Raw genomic sequence first — 17,775 nt, 5'->3', positions numbered from 1 at the left:
TGTCCCATTGCAAAGAATCCTGCCTTCACAGTGGCCAAATCTTCCACCTGGGGGAAAGCAATGTAGCTGCACATGTGTTTGACCAAGGCAGACAAAACCCTTACCAGCACGATTCAGAACATTGGCTGTGATATTCCTGCTGCCAAGCCCACTGTCACTTGGAAAGAACCAGTTGCCAGGAAATGGAGCACTGACAGAACCTTCACAAGAGGGGGGATCCCAGTGGGATGAAGGATAGCTGATGTCAGATCAGGCTCCAATTGGGCACACAGCTCTGTGATTGTGGCCGTGTCCAGTCTATAGGTGAGTATTATGTGCCTGTCCTCCAGTGTAGCCAAGTCCACAAGGGGTCGGTACACAGGTGCTTGTCTTCTCCTCCTATTCATCTGCAATGGTAGGTATCTAAGGGTCACAAGAGTGAGTAGGGTGCCACAATTTGAGCAATGGAACCACCACCTCAGTGTACATAGAGCATTAATGTGATGGGACATTGGAAATGGCAATGTATGTGCAATTTTCAGCAGTGACGCAGTTATAGATTATCTGAATGTTGTCCACCACCATTAAATGGCAACGGTCTGTCCTGTATCTAGGGACAGGTGGAAGTAAGGTAACTCTGCCGACGTTGGGCGTCGTGGCGGAAATCGGTCTTGCACCGCCGTGCAATTCCTCATTGGCTAATATGGGGCTCTATAGAGTACAGTGGCCAAAGGAGAACAGCGGTGACAGTGACAGTGTACATGCCACAGACGTGACCGCCATTTTCTATCTAAATCCTCACTTGATTCCTGACTTTCCATAGGACAACACCTGCACTGCGTGTGCTGCAGTGACCTGTGTCTAGAACCTACCATGGCCCATTTGACCAGGGAAAGGGCCCCTGCCTTCACTTCGGAGGAGTTGGAGTGCTTGGCGAATGGGGTCCTACCCCAATATGGACAGCTTTATGGACCTCCAGACCAACAGGTCACACCTTGGGCATGATGAATGTGGCAAGGCTCCTTGGAGATGTGTGCAAGCATTGTGTCATTTGGGGGGGTGGTATGTCTGGTGGTAGTGTACATGGGCGCAGGGGATGTGTGTGCCAATGGAGATGGATACGGGATTTCTGGGTCATATGTGTGACAGGCTGAATTGTATATGTAATGGTGCCCTCCTGTCTGTATTACCTTTGCAGATCAGCGTCCATCAGAAAGGATTGTGGCATGCCATCGCCAAGGATGTGCGGACTCTGGGGGTCTCCAGCAGGAGGAGCACCCACTGTAGGAAAAGTTGGGAGGACCAGAGACTATGGGCACGGAAGACCGCGGAGGCCCAGCTGGCGATGGTCTCCCAATGAGGAAGGGGGTGCCCATCGGAAGCTGACGCCTCTGATGGCCCACATACTGGCAGTGGCCTACCCAGAGCTGGATGGGCACTTGAGGGCATCACAGCAGCAACAAGGGGGTGAGTACAGTGGGCATTACTACAATAATTGGTAGGTGCCATGGGACCTGGGTGGTGGGTGTGAGTTAGTAGGTGCCTAGTCAGACATTGCAGTGTGATCCAGCTCAAGGGTAATGGGTGTACAGCAAAATCAGGTAACCTAGCTAGGTTGCATTCCATGTCAGACAGAGCTTAGTGGGTCCCAGGAGGGGTTCAGTTGGCGGTGGTTGGCCTTCATCTTGCTGTGGCACCTAGCCAATAGAATGCCAGTATGGTGCATAGTGCTCAATCCTGATCCCTGTGTGTGATGGTAATGTGTATGCCAACTGTGGTATTGGTGCTGTAATTGACCCAGTGCTCCCTTTCTCTTCCCCCCCCACTTTTTTATTCTGCCATCCTGTCCATGTGTGCATTAGCATCATCAGGCAGAGTAGCAGGGGCACCAGCAAAAGAGGGAGCTGCATCCCACAGGACCCAGGAGGCAGAGTCCACCGACACCGAGGGAACCAGTGGGCGGAGGGCGAGGGGAGCACCACGGCGGAGACAGGAGGTGACAACACTGACCCTGACTCCTCCTCCAATGAAGCTCCCTGGTGGTGGCGGACACCCCTGGGACCACCTGTAGGAAGGTAGCCTCTTTCTAGCCTTGTTACCCCCACTTTTTGCCTGTTTGTGAGTATATTTCAGGGTGTTTTAACTGTCTCACTGGGATCCTGCTAGCCAAGACCCCAGTGCTCATAGTGGAAACCCTTTTTGTCAGTGCGTTTTATATGTCTCACTGGGACCCTGCTAGCCAGGACCCCAGTGCTCATAGTTTGTACCCTGAATGTGTTCCCTGTGTCTTGCCTAACTGTGTCACTGAGGCTCTGCTAACCAGTACCTCAGTGTTTATGCTCTCTCTGTCTTTAAAATTGTCACTGCAGGCCAGTGACCATTTTTACCAATTCTGATTGGCACACTGGAACACCCTTATACTACTCTGGTATATGGTACCTAGGTACCCAGGTTATTGGGGTTCCAGGAGATCCCTATGGACAGCAGCCTTTCTTTTGCCACCCATAGGGAGCTCAGACAATTCTTACACAGGACTGCCACTGCAGCCTGAGTGAAATAAAGTCCACGTTATTTCACAACCATTTCACACTGCACTTAAGTAACTTATAAGTCACCTATATGTCTAACCCTAACTTGGTGAAGGTTAGGTGCAAAGTTACTAAGTGTGAGGGCATCCTGGCACTAGCCAAGGTGCCCCCACATTGTTCAGGGCAATTTCCCCGGACTTTGTGAGTGCGGGGACACCATTACTCGCGTGCACTACATATAGGTCAATACCTATATGTAGCTTCACAATGGTAACTCCGAATATGGCCATGTGACGTGTCTAAGATCATGGAAATGTCCCCCCATGCCAAATCTGGTATTGGGGTGCCAATCCCATGCATCCCCAGGGCTCCAGCATGGACCCCGGGTACTGCTGCTCCCAATCCTCAGACAGGTTTCTGCCCTCCTGGGGTCTGGGCAGCCCTGGCCCAGGAAGGCAGAGCAAAGGATTTCCTCTGAGAGAGGGTGTTACACCCTCTCCCTTTGGAAATAGGTGTGAAGGGCTAGGGAGGAGTAGCCTCCCCCAGCCTCTGGAAATGCTTTGATGGGCACAGATGGTGCCAATCTCTGCATAAGCCAGTCTACACCGGTTCAGGGATCCCCCAGCCCTGCTCTGGCGCGAAACTGGACAAAGGAAAGGGGAGTGACCACTCCCCTGACCTGCACCTCCCAGGGGAGGTGCCCAGAGCTCCTCCAGTGTGTCCCAGACCTCTGCCATCTTGGAAACAGAGCTGTTGGGGGCACACTGGACTGCTCTGAGTGGCCAGTGCCAGCAGGTGACCTCAGAGGCTCCTTCTGATAGGCTCTTACCTCTCTTGGTAGCCAACCCTCCTAACCTGGTAGCCAAACCTCCTTTTCTGGCTATTTAGGGTCTCTGCTTTGGGGAATTCTTCAGATAACGAATGCAAGAGCTCACCAGAGTTCCTCTGCATCTCCCTCTACACCTTTTACCAAAGGATCGACCGCTGACTGCTAAGGACGCCTGCAAAACTGCAACAAAGTAGCAAGACAACTACTAGCAACATTGCAGCGCCTCATCCTGCTGGCTTTCTTGACTGTTTCCAGATGGTGCATGCTCTGGGGGTAGCCTGCCTTCACCCTGCACCAGAAGCTCCGAAGAAATCTCCCATGGGTCGACGGAATCTTCCCCCTGCTAACGCAGGCACCAAAAGACTGCAACACTGGTCCTCTGGGTCCCCTCTCATCCTGACGCGCGTGGTCCCTGGAACTCAGCAACTCTGTCCAAGTGACTCCTACAGTCCAGAGACTCTTCAGTCCAAGTTTGGTGGAGGTAAGTCCTTGCCTCCCCACGCTAGACTGCATTGCTTTGTACCGCGTGATTTGCAGCTGCTCCGGCTCCGTGCACAGCCAAGCCTGGGTCCCCGACATTCCTTCCTGCAGTGCATAACCTTCTGAGTTGTCCTCCGGCGTCGTGGGACATCCGTCTTCCAAAGGAGAAGTCCCTAGCTCTCTTCTTTGTTGCAGAACTCCAAGCTTCCTCCATCCAGTAGCAGCTTCCTTGCACCCTCAGCTGGCATTTCCTGTGCTCCTGCCCACTCTTGACACTGTCGCGACTATTGGACTTGGTCCCCTTGTCTTACAGGTACTCAGGTCCGGAAATCCACTGTTATTGCATTGCTGGTGTTTGTTCTTCCTGCAGAATCCCCCTATCACGACTTCTGTGCTCTCTGGGGGTAGTAGGTGCACTTTACACCTACCTTTCAGGGTCTTGGGGTGGGCTATTTTTCTAACCCTCACTGTTTTCTTACAGTCCGAGCGACCCTCTACAAGCTCACATAGGTTTGGGGTCCATTTGTGGTTCGCATTCCACTTTTGGAGTATATGGTTTGTGTTGCCCCTATACCTATGTGCTCCTATTGCAATCTACTGTAATTCTACACTGTTTGCATTACCTTTCTTGCTATTACTTACCTAATTTTGGTTTGTGTACATATATCTTGTGTATATAACTTATCCTCGTACTGAGGGTACTCACTGAGATACTTTTGGCATATTGTCATAAAAATAAAGTACCTTTATTTTTAGTAACTCTGTGTATTGTGTTTTCTTATGATATTGTGCATATGACACATGTGGTATAGTAGGAGCTTTACATGTCTCCTAGTTCAGCCTAAGCTGCTTTGCCATAGTTACCTTCTATCAGTCTAAGCTGCTAGAAACACCTCTTCTACACTAATAAGGGATAACTGGACCTGGCACAAGGTGTGCGTACCTCTGGTACCCACTACAAGCCAGGCCAGGCTCCTACAGCACTTGAATCAGTTTAATTAACTTTAGGTGTACTTAATACAACAGCATTCTTGCATTGTGAGAAAATAGTAAAGCAGAGGCTGCTCCTCCAGAGGGAAATCCAGACGAACTAGACAAAATGCATATGTAACTTCGATTTGTTTTGGAGTTTCAGGAATAGATAAATAGAAACTTTCATGTAGGGCAAGAGGAAAGAAAATGAGCTAGCAGCACTTGTGAGTGGGATGTGTGGTTGTTTGCGTCAATGTTATTGCTAACTGGTGCAGTTTACCCCCAGAGATTTTAGAGAGAGGTGCAGGAGTATTAACAGAAATGTTCTTCCAGGAAGCAAGGACTTTTATATGGTGTAACTCATGTGGCATTGACAAGAGTATCGAGGTCCAGCTGACAATGAACTTATCAGCATAACTAGATAGGATGCATAGATGAAGCGGCGGTAGAGAAATGTGAAGCAGCTTGTTCACAGCATTCATTTGTTAAATGGGAGACAGTGTAGGAGAATATTTTGAAGGGTGTTGCGAAAAGTATAACTCAGTTACATCGGAGTAGTGAAGCAGCACTGTAGGTTAGTAATTGCTCTCAATATGATCACTCAAATCATGAAAGGGACAAGGTCCAGCCGGTAAGTTAAAGGCTGTCAAAGTTATAGTAGCGTTCTATTACATCTTGGCTTAAAGGTGTTTCTCAGCCATCCAATTCTTGATTCACACTCTGTGACTTTGTATGCACCATGATAAGCATTTATTCTGAGAATGATAAGTTTAATAAATATAATGCCAGTATGATATCATTGTTGTGCCTATAATTATATTTAATAATTATGTATGTTTTTCCAGGTATCGATATTGCAGAATGGTAAGTGTGTTAACTCTGTTATTGTTACAAAATGTTACAAATATATCACTTTGCCAGCTCCTTCATTTCAACCTAGTCTGAGCCCAATGGTGGCTAGAATGTACAGTTGTAAACATCTCTTGTGTATCAATGTTCTGAGAAAGGCAGCTGCATAACACTTAGAATAATGGTGTAAAGAAAAAACACCTTCTATAAGGCCATCTTGTCAGAGCAGAAAAACATGATGGAACACATAGTGGTACGTATTTTCTTTATTATTTTATTGGTCTTGTGTATTCTGTGGTGCAGAGTCCACTAATTTGGGTTCCAGATTGCTGAACAGTAGCATTAAACATCTTTCATACCATTTTCCACAAATTGACAGGGATAGTAAAAATTGCATCACAGATGGTGTATGTATAATATGGAGGAAAGCTGCAGGTGATGCACAATAGTTGGAAGGGTTGTGGATGGTGCAATAAAAATATGGAGCTAAAAAAAGAGCAGAGCCAAGATTTAGCCCTCCATAACAGAGTCAATAAACCTTGCATTGAGTTATGGCGAGGAGTAATTCATAAAAACAGTTCCAACCTCTTTAACATGGTGTTGCATATGACATGTATGGTGCAAAACATGTTCATAAAGTGAGAGTGGAGACACTGAAGCATAGGTGTCCTTCTTATGTAGGGTGGTTAAATGTTTAATGTCAACTTAACAATGTTGGAGAGTGAAGAGTCCATTGCACTTTGATAACAAAAAAACAACTCTGAAAATATGATTGCAACATGCACCACTCAGAAAACGACAACTCATGTTTGGAGGTAATACTTCGGGTGGATTCAGTGGTCATATGAAGGTGTTTCTCAAAATGCCAGTTGTTTAGAAGTGATCTAAAAATACCAAAAGAAGGCTTACCTCATGAATCAAGAGGAGACGTTTTGCATTGCCCCAGAGTATTTGGGATCATACCCTGCAGACCCCAAAGCCCCAAAAGAACACTGACCTTTTCAAAGAAAAAGAGAATTGAGACACAATCAGTCCTCTGAGCTGTGTTTTGGTGAGTGAGATTGTTAGGAGTCAATCAAACCTGCCCGAGACTTTCTCCTCTGCAGGTTGTATATAGAGAGACCCATCCCGTGTACCAATAAATCAGTACACACACTGAGAGGCTCATTAAGACCCTGGCGTTCTTCTTCTGACTGCCAGGGCCACGGTGGCGGACTGACTAGAGCCAAAGCGGTGGTCTGACCGCTTTGGCGGCGGTCAGACTGCCACATTGTGACCATGGCAAAAGCGCCATGGTCCGACCGCCGGCACCACTAGTTTCCCTCCACAGGAGGGGCTGGCAGTGCCGGTGGTCTTGATCCGTGCCTAGCAGACAGTGAAAAGCGTGCCCGGTGCTGGTGCACCCGATGCACAACATTGCGACTGGCTCAATTACGAGCCGGCAGCAATGTTGTTGTGCGTTTCCCGCTGGGCCAGTGGGTGGAAACTGTGTTTCCGCCCGCTGACCCAGCGGTAAACTGGTAATAGGAACCGCAGGAAGGAGACCCCACTGGCTGTCTCCTGCCCATAGGAGTTTAGCGGGCAGAGTTTTCCGACTGCCAAACTCTAAATGAGGGCCTCAGCCCTTGTCATTTTTTACTGGATGATCATTTAAAGTTCAATATTCGTCTACACATCAGTTTAAATATTGAAGTATTAGTTGAGAGGGTAGGTATCCACCTCAAGGACTTCCGGTGAAGCCTTTGACTATTGGTGGAAAAGCTCTGAGTGGCAGAAATTCAAATTTCGTTCCTAGGGAAGGTCCCTTACTGGCCAGCTACTTTTGCTGTCTTCACCAAGTGAAGATTTCTACATTCAGACTTAGGGCCTGATTCAGAGTTTGGCAGAGGGTTTACTCCATCACAAACATGACAGATATCCTGTCCACCATTTTATGATCTCCATAGGCTATTATGGGATTGTGATAAGGCGGATGGGATGCCCGTCACTTTTGTGACGAAGTAACCCCTCTGCCAAACTCTAAGTCAGGCGCATAGTCACACTTTTGAAACAGATTTTTTCAGCAGGGCAATGCTCAAGGCTGTGGCTGAAAGAACTCTATAAGGCCAGGTATCAGTGTCCCATTGTTGGAGGACCCAGTTAAAAGGATTTGCTGCTGTGGAAACGCTAAGGGCAGGAGCATAAGCAATCTTTGCTGTGTACCCTACTGCAAACCCTCCCACAGTGCCCCTCTCCACCTGAATACAACACATCAGAACCTTTCTTCCCATTTTCACAGCTGTGAGCCATCTAAGTGGTGTGGCTATGGAAATGAGCTGTGGTTACTTTAAACGTGTTTTACGGGCATCCCCTCTCACACTCGTATTAGAGGCAGTCTGGCCATCAAAAAAAAAAAGGGGAAAGCTCAGGTGTTAGCTACACCAGCCTGTTACTGGGTAGGCCTTCTTGAAGTAAATCAAGTTTGTGGGCACAGCCCGTAGCGACCCTATGAAAGGAAGAACAACACCACCACTCAGCCAGGGCCTTTTGCAGCTGTCATGGGATTAGTTCACATACCACCACAGGGGAGCAATTTAGTTGCCAAGGGACAGTTGAAATTTGCAGATATGATTCCAGAGGTTTTACACAAGAAAAAGATTAATTTAGGAAAGTACACATTCCTTAATATTCATACAAGATGCAATGTTACAATTATATTGGATTTAAAATAACATTTAAAAATAAATTCACTCTATTCTGAACCAGTACTCGTCTGTACACCACTCTACTCTACATCACTTAAGGCCCTTGTACTCTATAACACTGTATGCCAGTCCATTCTACCACACTCTACAGCACTGTACCATACTGTACACTGCTCCACTCTACAAAAATCAACTAGACTGTATCCCACTCTACTGTAGTCTACATCACATTCCAACCTGTATGTCACCCCACTACACTCTACTGTACAACACAGAGCTCCAATTTATGACACTGTACTCAACTGTATGATATGCCACTCTACTCTTCTGCACTGCACACCCCTGTAGTATATGCCGTGCCACTCCACACTGACATTTTAATCCACTCTACACTGTCCCACTCCAGTGTACTCTACTCTACTATACTCCACTCTACTAAACTTTATCCCACTCTACGCCACTGTCCTATGCTCCACTCTATGCTGCTCCAGTGTCAGACACTACTCCATTGGATGCAACTCCATTCTGCATCTCTGTACTACACTCCCTGATACTCTGACATCCTACTCCAGTCTATGCCCATCCATTTTTTGCCGCTGTACTATAATGTATGAATTTCAGCCCCACGCCACTCACCTTCTCTCTATGATATGCCCCTCCACTATATGAATCGGCACTCCAAACTACAACAATTTTTTCCCATGTACTCTATGATACTCAACTTGCTGATGCTCGACTCTGTGACAATCTACTTCACCCTTCTCCGTTCTAAAACACTCTAGTAAACTCTATGATAGTCTATGACACCCTACTCTGTGGTTTGACATCACATTGCACTGTGCAACCCGCTGCCCCAGTCTACAATACTTGACTCCACATGTATGAGACACAATACTACTACTACAATATATGTCACTTTACTACACTGTATGATATGGTTCTACTCTCTACTCCACTACATTCCAATCAACAATACTCCTCTCTATGACAGTAGACTTTACAATACTCTTCTCCATTGCACTGTACCACACTCCACATAACAACTCTCCACTTGTGACACTGGACTCTACAATTTGAAATGCATTTTTGTTAAAAATGTAAAACAAACATTGAATTTCAATGACAAAAACTAAGGTTATAGCTTAGTTCTTAGGAAAATGTATTTTCCCTAAACAAACCAAGCTTAAATTACACAGACCTTAGAAATTCAAAAGTTATAGGCCCTCTTTTTAACCCTGGCGGTCTTTTGACTGCCAGGTTAATGTGGCGGTATCACAGCCAACAGGCTGGCAGTGTATACAGCCACATTATGAGTGTGGTGGGTATGGCGGTATGAACCATCGGGCCGGAGATATTCATTTCCGACCCGGAGAACCACAGAGTACCACCGGCGGCATTATGAGCCAGCCTACCGCCATGGTTTCAGCAGTGTTAGCAAAGCCACAAAAACCATGGCATAGGGCCTACCGGTGACAGGGAATCCCTACCCTGTCACCGGTAGGCGGCTCCCCCACCTCCTCCCAGCAAGCACCTAACCCCCCATCCAAACTCACCCTCCCGCCCCCGATTCATTCACAAACACCCCCACCACCATACACGCACACACCTGCAGACACGACACCCATTCATGCACCTGCAAACACGCATCCACCACACAACTGGCTCTCCAGCCATACAGACACAGCCACACACACTCACATCGCCCTCCCACCTCCCTGGTCACAGCGCCCCCTCAACCCACACCCCCTCCCTGTATACATGCACACAGACACCCACACGCAGCACGCATACACCCATTCACCTACACTTCCATGCATATTCACTCATACATACCAACACGCATTTAGGCACGCATTCATACAGACATCAAAACGCCCATTCAGGCATGCATACACACTGACATGCAGACACGCACTCAATTCAACTTTCATACATGCATTCACTCACACGCATACAACCACGCATACACCACAACACTCACATTCATACACACAGACAGACACCACACACGCACAATACACCCCCACCCTCTAACCCCCCCTCCCCTGTCGGACCCCGACTTGCCTTGTCCCATGAGGAGGTCGTCAGGCAGGGAACGGGAAGGGGTGCTGCCACCACCAGCAGCGTCCCACCAGCAGGACACCGCCAGGACATACTAATGGCCTTTATACATCTGGCGGCGTCCTACTGGCGGGGCGGTGCTGGTGGTACCAGCACTAGGGCGCCGCCGTCCACCAGTGTGGCTACTGCAGGATTTCTATCCTTATTGTGGCGGAAATCCTGCAGTGTCCATGAAATGGCTGGCGGTCTTCTGGCACCCTTGGCATCAGCGGTATTCTGAGAATACCGCCGATGTCATAATGAGGGCCATAGTTATAACTTTCATTTACAGTTTAGCCACACCTTCAAAATATTATAAGTAGCACACCTGTGAGAAAGTAACCTCTTCCTAGCCTTGTTACCCCCACTTTTGGCTTGTTTGTGAGTATATGTCAGGGTGTTTTCACTGTCTCACTGGGAACCTGCTAGCCAGGGCCCAGTGCTCATAGTGAAAACCCTATGTTGTCAGTATGTCTGTTATGTGTCACTGGGACTCTGCTAGCCAGGACCCCAGTGCTCATAAGTTTGTGGCCTATATGTATGTGTTCCCTGTGTGATGCCTGACTGTCTCACTGAGGCTCTGCTAACCAGAACCTCAGTGGTTATGCTCTCTCTGTTTTCCAAATTGTCACTAACAGGCTAGTGACCAATTTCACCAATTCACATTGGCATACTGGAACACCCTTATAATTCCCTAGTATATAGTACTGAGGTACCCAGGGTATTGGGGTTCCAGGAGATCCCTATGGGCTGCAGCATTTCTTTTGCCACCCATAGGGAGATCTGACAATTCTTACACAGGCCTGCCAGCGCAGCCTGAGTGAAATAACGTCCACGTTATTTCACAGCCATTTATCACTGCACATAAGTAACTTATAAGTCACCTATATGTCTAGCCTTCACCTGGTGAAGATTGGGTGCAAAGTTACTTAGTGTGTGGGAACCCTGGCACTAGCCAAGGTGCCCCCACAATGTTCAGGGCAAATTCCCCGGACTTTGTGAGTGCAGGGACACCATTTCACGCGTGCACTATACATAGGTCACTACCTATGTATAGCGTCACAACGGTAACTCCGAACATGGCCATGTAACATGTCTAAGATCATGGAATTGTCAACCTAATGCCAGTCTGGCATTGGGGAGACAATTCCATGATCCCCTGAGTCTCTAGCACAGACCCGGGTACTGCCAAACTGCCTTTCCCGGGGTTTCACTGCAGCTGCTGCCAACCCCTCAGACAGGTTTCTGCCCTCCTGGGGTCCAGCCAGGCCTGGCCCAGGAAGGCAGAACAAAGGACTTCCTTTAGAGAGAGGGTGTTACACCCTCTCCCTTTGGAAAAAGGTGTCAGGGCTGGGGAAGAGTAGCCTCCCCCAGCCTCTGGAAATGCTTTGATGGGCATAGATGGTGCCCATCTCTGCATAAGCCAGTCTACATCAGTTCAGGGATCCCCCAGCCCTACTCTGGCGCAAAACTGGGCAAAGGAAAGAGGAGTGACCACTCCCCTTACCTGCACCTCCAGGGTAGGTGCCCAGAGCTCCTCCAGCGTGCCCCAGACCTCTGCCATCTTGGATTCAGAGGTGTGCTGGCACACTGGACTGCTCTGAGTGGCCAGGGCCAGCAGGTGACGTCAGAGACTCCTTCTGATAGGCTCTTACCTGTGTTACTAGCCTATCCTCCTTCCTAGGTAGCCAAACCTCCTTTTCTGGCTATTTAGGGTCTCTGCTTTGGGGAATTCTTTAGATACTGAATGCAAGAGCTCACCAGAGTTCCTCTGTACTTCTCTCTTCACCTTCTGCCAAAGGATCGACCGCTGACTGCTCAGGACGCCTGCAAAACCGCAACAAAGTAGCAAAGACGACTACTGCAACCTTGTATCGCTTCATCCTGCCGGCTTTCTCGCCTGTTTCCTGGTGGTGCATTCTCTGGGGGTAGCCTGCCTCCTTCTTGCACCAGGAGCTCTGAAGAAATCTCCTGTGGGTCGACGGAATCTTCCCCCTGCAACCGCAGGCAACAAAAGACTGCATCACCGGTCCTCTGGGTCCCCTCTCAGCACGACGAGCGTGGTCCCTGGAACTCAGCAACTCTGTCCAAGTGACTCCCACAGTCCAGTGACTCTTCAGTCCAAGTTTGGTGGAGGTAAGTCCTTGCCTCCCCATGCTAGACTGCATTGCTGGGTACCGCGTGATTTGCAGCTGCTCCGGCTCCTGTGCACTCTTCCAGGATTTCCTTCGTGCAAAGCCAAGCCTGGGTCCCCGACACTCTGCAGTGCACAACCTTCTGAGTTGTCCTCCGGCGTCGTGGGACTCCCTTTTCTGATTTCGGGTGGACTCCGGTTCACTCCTCTTCCAAGTGCCTGTTCCGGTACTTCTGCGGGTGCTGCTTGCTTCTGTGAGGGCTCCCTGACTTGCTGGGCGCCCCTTCTTTCCCCTCATCCAAGTGGCGACATCCTGGTCCCTCCTGGGCCACAGCAGCATCCAAAAACCCTAACCGCGACCCTTGCAGCTAGCAAGGCTTGTTTGCGTTTTTTCTGCGTGGGAAAACTTCTGAAAGCTTCTTCACGATGTGGGACATCCATCCTCCAAAGGGGAAGTTCCTAGTCCTCTTCGTTCTTGCAGAAACCAAAGCTTCTTCCATCCGGTGGCAGCTTCTTTGCACCCTCAGCTGGCATTTCCTGGGTATCTGCCCACTCTCGACATTGTTGTGACACTTGGACTTGGTCCCCTTGTTTCACAGGTACTCAGGTCCGGAAATCCACTGTTGTTGCTTTGCTGGTGTTGGTCTTCCTTGCAGAAACCCCCTATCACGACTTCTGTGCTCTCTGGGGGTTATAGGTGCACTTTACACCTACTTTTCAGGGTCTTGGGGTGGGCTATTTTTCTAACCCTCACTGTTTTCTTACAGCCCCAGCGACCCTCTACAAGCTCACATAGGTTTGGGGTCCATTTGTGGACCCTTTTGGAGTATATGGTGTGTGTTGCCCCTATACCTATGTGCTCCTATTGCAATCAACTGTAACTTTATATTGCTTGCATTACTTCCTTTTGCTATTACTGCATATTTTTGGTATTGTGTACATATATCTTGTGTATATTTGGCATCCTCATACTGAGGGTACTCACTGAGATACTTTTGGCATATTGTCATAAAAATAAAGTACCTTTATTTTTAGTATATCTGTGTATTGTGTTTTCTTATGATATTGTGCATATGACACCTGTGGTTTAGTAGGAGCTTTGCATGTCTCCTAGTTCAGCCTAAGCTGCTCTGCTATAGCTACCTTCTATCAGCCTAAGCTGCTAGAAACACCTCTTCCACACTAATAAGGGATAACTGGACCTGGTACAGAGTTTAAGTACCCCTTGGTACCCACTACAAGCCAGGCCAGCCTCCTACATTGGTTGTGCAGCGGTGGGATAAGTACTTGTAACTACTTACCACTTTGTCATTGTGTACTTTTCATAAGAGAATAATATACAAAACAAGTTCAGTGTATGTACACCTAACCAAAAAGTTTTGCTTTTCTTCTCTTACACTATCTGCTAAGTGCTGAAAAGTACTTCTAAACTTTCTAAAAGTTTCCAAAAGTTGAAAAAGTTTTTTTTCTGTTCTTTAAAAAGTCCTGAAACGTTTTCTATCCTTTATCTGTCTCTAAACCTTTTTCTATCATGTCTGGTGTAGGAACTCCTCTTAATCTGGTCAATACAACTTATGACCACCTTAACTTTAAGAGCCTAAGGAGTCTCTGCATTGATTGAGGTTTAGTGGTAGGAAAGAACCCTCCTAGAGAGTTACTGTCTAATATGCTTATTGAGAATGATAAGGCCCAGGGTGGCACCTATCTGAAAAGTTGATAGATAGCTCACACTCTGACTCAGGGGAGCCCCCAGTAGGAGAGTTGCTGGGTTCCCCTTTAAACCTGCCCCTTAGCAGAACACCTAGCAATGCTGGTAGTAATAGAAGCTCCCATCACAGTAGGGATGTTTTTGTTCCTGGAGGCCAGGTTGTTAGGGTGCCAACTGTTAGGGACAGGTCTCCCTCTGCTCATTCAAATCTTTCTTCTGTGTCAAAACATTCCCAACCCACCCACCCCGATGACAAGATGTTAGAAAGGGAACTCAATAAGTTGAGAGTGGAAGAGTCCAGGCTGAAGCTTAAACAGCAACAGCTGGCTCTAGACAGGGAATCCCTAGACTTAGAAAAAGAGAGACAGAGGTTGGGATTAGGACCCCATGGTGGCAGCAGCAGTATTCCAGATAGCAGTCCTGTGAGAGAGCATGATTCTAGGAATCTGCATAAGATAGTTCCCCCTTACAAGGAGGGGGGTGACATTAACAAGTGGTTTGCTGCACTTGAGAGGGCCTGTGTGGTACAGGGGGTCTCTCAAAGGCAGGGGGCTGCTATCCTATGGCTGTCCTTCAGTGGAAAGGGTAGGGATAGGCTCCTTACTGTGAAGGAAAGTGATGCCAATAATTTTACAGTTTTGAAGACTGCACTCTTGGATGGATTTGGCTTAACCACTGAGCAATACAGGATTAAGTTCAGAGAAACCAGAAAAGAGTCCACACAAGACTGGGTAGACTTTGTTGACTATTCAGTGAAGGCCTTGGAGGGATGGTTACATGGCAGTAAAGTTTCTGACTATGAAAGCCTGTACAATCTAATCCTGAGAGAGCATATTTTGAATAACTGTGTGTCTGATTTGTTACACCAATATCTAGTGGACTCAGATCTGACCTCTCCCCAAGAACTGGGAAAGAAGGCAGACAAATGGGTCAGAACAAGAGTGAACAGAAAAGTTCATACAGGGGGTGACAAGGATGGCAAGAAGAAAGATGGCAAGAAATCTCAGGATAAGCATAGGGATAAGGGTAAAACCAAAGATCCTTCTTCAAATCCTAAATACTCTTCAGGGGGTGGGGATAAATCAAATTCTTCCTCTTCTTCACAACATACACACATTAAAAAGCCTTGGTGCTTTGTGTGTAAAAATAAAGCCATAGGCCAGGGGATAAGTCCTGTCCAGGTAAACCCCTTGAGCCTACCACCACTAATACATCAAACTATAGTGACCCTAGCAGTAATGGTAATAGTGGTGGGACTGCTGGCAACAGTCAAACTAAGGGTGTAGTTGGGTTCACTTATGGGTCCATCATAGAAACTGGGGTAGTCAGTCCCAAGACAGTTTCTGTCACACCTAGTGGCATTGGCCTTGCCACACTGGCTACTTGTCCCCTTACAATGGATAAGTACAGGCAGACAGTTTCAATAAATGGTGTTGAGGCCCAGGCCTACAGGGACACAGGTTCCAGTATCACTTTGGTGACTGAAAACCTAGTGGCTCCTGAACAACACATCATTGGACAACAGTACAAGATTATTGATGTCCATAACTCCACTATGTTTCTTCCCTTAGCTATAGTTCAGCTTAGTTGGGGTGGAGTTACTGGCCCTAAGCAGGTGGTAGTGACACCTAGCTTACCTGTAGACTGTCTCTTAGGTAATGACCTAGAGACCTCAGGTTGGGCTGAAGTAGAGTTTTATACCCATGCAGCCATGCTGGGTATCCCTGAGGAATTGTTCCCTCTCATTTCTACTGAAATGAAAAAGCAAAGGAGAGAAAAAGGCCTGAAAACTCAGGATCCCTCTCCAACAACAGGTAAAAAGAGTATCACAGTATCCCCTACCAACCCCGCCATTCAGGATACCATTCCTGTGGTGGGAGAAACCTCTCCTGGGGTGGCACCTGTACCAAGGGAATCATCAGCTGGCATAGCTGTACTCCCTGAAGTAGAAGTACCTCTCTGTGGGATAACTAATATTGGTGAGAAAAAGAGCACCATTTTAGTTAACATGGAGCATCCCTCCAACTCTCCCAGAGAAACTTTAGTGCAGAAACCCTGTACTGCCTCACAACACTTAGGACAGCAGCCCTGCCCTAGAGTGGAGCTCATAGGACAGCATCCCTGCCCTGCTCCAACTCAAGAGAAACAGCATCCCTGTTCTCTCTTACAGCCATATGGAAAAAGTTTTTGCCCAGGTATGGCTTTACTGAGACAGCATCCCTGTCTGGCATTCTCATCACTAGAAATAGGTCCAGTGGACAATTCCCACTGTTCTAAACTAAAACTTACTGATAGAAACTCTGAAAATATATCTTCACATTGTTGGTTAGCTAAAAAACTTCAAACAGGGTGGCTTACAACCCATGTAGGAGGCTGGTCTGGCTTGTAGTGAGTACCCAGGGGTACTTGCACCTTGCACCAGGCCCAGTTATCCCTTATTAGTGTATAGGGTGTCTAGCAGCTTTGGCTGATAGATAATGGTAGCTTAGCAGAGCAGCTTAGGCTGAACTAGGAGACGTGTGAAGCTACTACAGTACCACCTAGTGTCATATGCACAATATCATAAGAAAACACAATACACAGTTATACTAAAAATAAAGGTACTTTATTTTTATGACAATATGCCAAAGTATCTTAGAGTGTACCCTCAGTGAGAGGATAGGAAATATACACAAGATATATATACACAATAGCAAAAATATGCAGTATAGTCTTAGAAAACAGTGCAAACAATGTATAGTTACAATAGGATGCAATGGGGAAACATAGGGATAGGGGCAACACAAACCATATACTCCAAAAGTGGAATGCGAACCACGAATGGACCCCAAACCTATGTGACCTTGTAGAGGGTCGCTGGGACTATTAGAAAATAGTGAGAGTTAGAAAAATAACCCTCCCCAAGACCCTGAAAAGTGAGTGCAAAGTGCACTAAAGTTCCCCTAGGGACAAAGAAGTCATGTTAGAGGAATAATGCAGGAAAGACACAAACCAGCAATGCAACAACTGTGGATTTCCAATCTAGGGTACCTGTGGAACAAGGGGACCAAGTCCAAAAGTCACAAGCAAGTCGGAGATGGGCAGATGCCCAGGAAATGCCAGCTGCGGGTGCAAAGAAGCTTCTACTGGACAGAAGAAGCTGAGGTTTCTGCAGGAACGAAAAGGGCTAGAGACTTCCCCTTTGGTGGACGGATCCCTCTCGCCGTGGAGAGTCGTGCAGAAGTGTTTTCCCACTGAAAGAACGCCAACAAGCCTTGCTAGCTGCAAATCGTGCGGTTAGCGTTTTTGGACGCTGCTGAGGCCCAGGAGGGACCAGGAGGTCGCAAATTGGACCAGCAGAGAGAGGGGACGTCGAGCAAGACAAGGAGCCCTCTCTGAAGCAGGTAGCTCCCAGAGAAGTGCCAGAAACAGGCACTACGAGGATGCGTGAAACGGTGCTCGCCGAAGTTGCACAAAGGAGTCCCACGTCGCCGGAGACCAACTTAGAAAGTCGTGCAATGCAGGTTAGAGTG

The sequence above is a fragment of the Pleurodeles waltl genome, chromosome 8 (assembly GCF_031143425.1).
Source record: "Pleurodeles waltl isolate 20211129_DDA chromosome 8, aPleWal1.hap1.20221129, whole genome shotgun sequence".
NCBI lineage: Eukaryota > Metazoa > Chordata > Amphibia > Caudata > Salamandridae > Pleurodeles > Pleurodeles waltl.
The sequence above is the reverse complement of the archived record's forward strand: the minus strand, read 5'-3'. Positions refer to the sequence as shown.